We start from the raw sequence: 2,748 nt of genomic DNA on the forward strand, positions 1-2,748 counted from the left end.
CCCTCTTTCCTACCCACTCTCCCTCTACCCTCCCAGTATCACTACTCACACCACTGGACCTGTAGGGCTCATCCGCCCTGGATTCCCTGTATTTTCAGTTCCTATTTGTACCAGTGTACATCCTCTGGTCTAGCCAGACTCGCAAGGTTGAATTGAGTCATGGTAGTGGGAGCGGGGAGGGAACATTTAGGAACTAGAGGAAAGTTGTATTTTTCATCATTGTTACATCACACCCTGACTGGCTCATCTCCTCCCCGAGACCCCTCTGCAAGGGGGTCTCCAGTTCTCGCCATCTTTTCTTATGGGAATTTTTCCATTGCTAAGATACTTAGAAACTCTATTTTTTGTTGTTGTTGTTCTTTTTAAAAAAATTATTTTGGGGGGGTTCTTACAGCTCTCATAACATTCCATACATCAATTGTATCAAGCACATTTGTACATATATTGTTATCATCATTTTCTAAACATATGAGCCCCCAAGAAAATGATTAAAAAAAAGAGTTACAGTCCCAAGGTCTCAAATTGAAAGAAACTCTATTTTTACCTAGTATATAATTTAATAAATATTTCAGTGCTGACTGTATTCATGTTCTACAAATTTATAGAGCATTTTTAATAGAAAATGATAGAGCATTTTTTAAATAGTAAATGATAATATAGGAAACAAAAGATAAGAAAGAATATATTCTAGTTCCAAAGAGATTTTCATTACAGCAGTAATTAGTAATTCTGAAACAATAATGAAAAAGACTATGTGTGTGTGTGTGTGCATGAGTGCCGCGTCTTAAGAATGCTGTTAAAATCATGACCATTCCTTAGGTTTCTCCTTGAAGTCAGGTATAGTTAAAATGTCATATTAAATCAAAGATTAAATATTAAATCAAAGATCAGTTGAGGTTAGTTTTACAGAAGGCCAAATGGGGTAAAGATGCCCTCTAGTGGGAAATAAGGTCCTACAATCAAACTGAAAAAATAGAAAAATCTATTATCCATTCTTTCTCAAATACTCTCTATATGCAATTGCAATGTAGTTGTTTTGTTGTCTCTCTGAACAATAAAATCAATAATAGAGTTAGTAGATATATGTATTTATAGCTCAAATTTCTTCATGATTGTATTGTATTTATTCAATTGCTGGCTAGTCACCTTATCCTGTGACTAGACACAATCAAAACCTCCTGGTTACTGAAGTCTGTTGTGTCATCTCTTGTGTTGCTAAGTAACTATGTCCTATCTGATAAGTTTATACAATTAACTATTGACTTGTTCACTAGATAATCTGAATGAAAGTCTCAGTTCAAATGTGCTTGGCCTTCATGAAAAAGTTTGCTTCGACATTAGAAAAAATAGTTTGCAAAGATGTAATAATACATTTCTCTCAAAACAAAGAAGTTGACAAAAATGCATTGTTTATGAATTTCAGAAGCAATGTGCTTGAATAAGCGGTCAAGGGTTTGAGGATGTATTCAGCAGAAGAATTAGCGAATGATTACCACATGAACCAGCACAGATATGTCCCATAAACATGGGACATATTAAGTGCAAGAAGCCGGTCCCAAAGGCCTTCGTGATGTCATTTCCATTTATAAAAAATTAATGCAATTAATACATTTATACAAAAGTAATCAACAGTGCAGTAGTTAGGATAGGGGCCACCTCAGTTGGTATATAAGCGTCCTGGCTATGCTGTGTTTCTTATCGGGTCCTGGCTCCAAGGGTGTATCTGCTTGGTGAAAATCAATTGAGCTGTATGGATTAATATTGTTACACTTTTCTGTCAGTGTTGCATTTTTCAATGAAGAGTTTACTTTAGAACATTAATAAAAGTTTTTAAAAACTCACTGTATTAAAACCAAAATAAAAAAACTGACCTCAAATAATACTTTCAGAATAAAAATAGGTTGTCTAATTTAATTACATCTGAAGGACTGAAGAAGTAGAAACCAGTAGATTAAATAATGGAGTCCCATTATTTCAGCATGAGACCATGTTCAAAGAATAGTACTTTGTCTTAGTCTGGGTTCTCTAGACGCAAAACCAGTGAAGTACGTATGTATAAGTACATGTATCTCACTGTCATTGAATCAGTGCTGACTCATAGTGCCCCCGTGTGGCTTTCTGAGACTATTTACAGGAGCAGAAAGCCCTGTCTTTCTCCCATGGAGTTCTATATAAAGATTCATATCAAAGACATGGCTCATGCTGTTGTAGAGGCTGGCAAGTTCCAAGTCCTGGGGTCAGAGGTCAGACGAGAGGCTTCTCTTGATTGACGTAGTTACAAGAGCTGACAAAACCGAGAGCAGCATGTAAGATTGCAGGCTGCTAGCTCACAGGCGGCATAGGCTAAGAGTTCCAGGTAAATGATTTCCAACAGGGAAGGTTGCTGGCTCAAGTACGAAGGTCAGATGAGAAGGCGCCAGAGGTAGGCTCCAGATCGAGGAACAAACCAGAAAAAAACAGAACAAGAGAGCTTTGCTAGAATGTTCATATGATACTTAGAAACTCTACTTTAATGAAATATGTAGTAAATGATATAGTAAATATTTTAGTGCTGATTTTATGAATGCCTCCTGTGGTAGTTACATAATCTGGTGTCAATTTGGGACTTGAGAGAATTAAGAGTGAAGGGGTGGGTCTAGTCTGTCAATCAGCTCATAGCCAATGAGGCCTCTGTGTGAGCATGGCTTTCTTCTGAGAATTCTAGGAAATCTGGGTTTTCCTCCTTGGAAGCGGGAGAGACTTTCTGCT

This window comes from Echinops telfairi, unplaced genomic scaffold, assembly GCF_000313985.2.
Source record: "Echinops telfairi isolate 266 unplaced genomic scaffold, ASM31398v2 ScPeMD7_7420;HRSCAF=8458, whole genome shotgun sequence".
Classification (NCBI taxonomy): domain Eukaryota; kingdom Metazoa; phylum Chordata; class Mammalia; order Afrosoricida; family Tenrecidae; genus Echinops; species Echinops telfairi.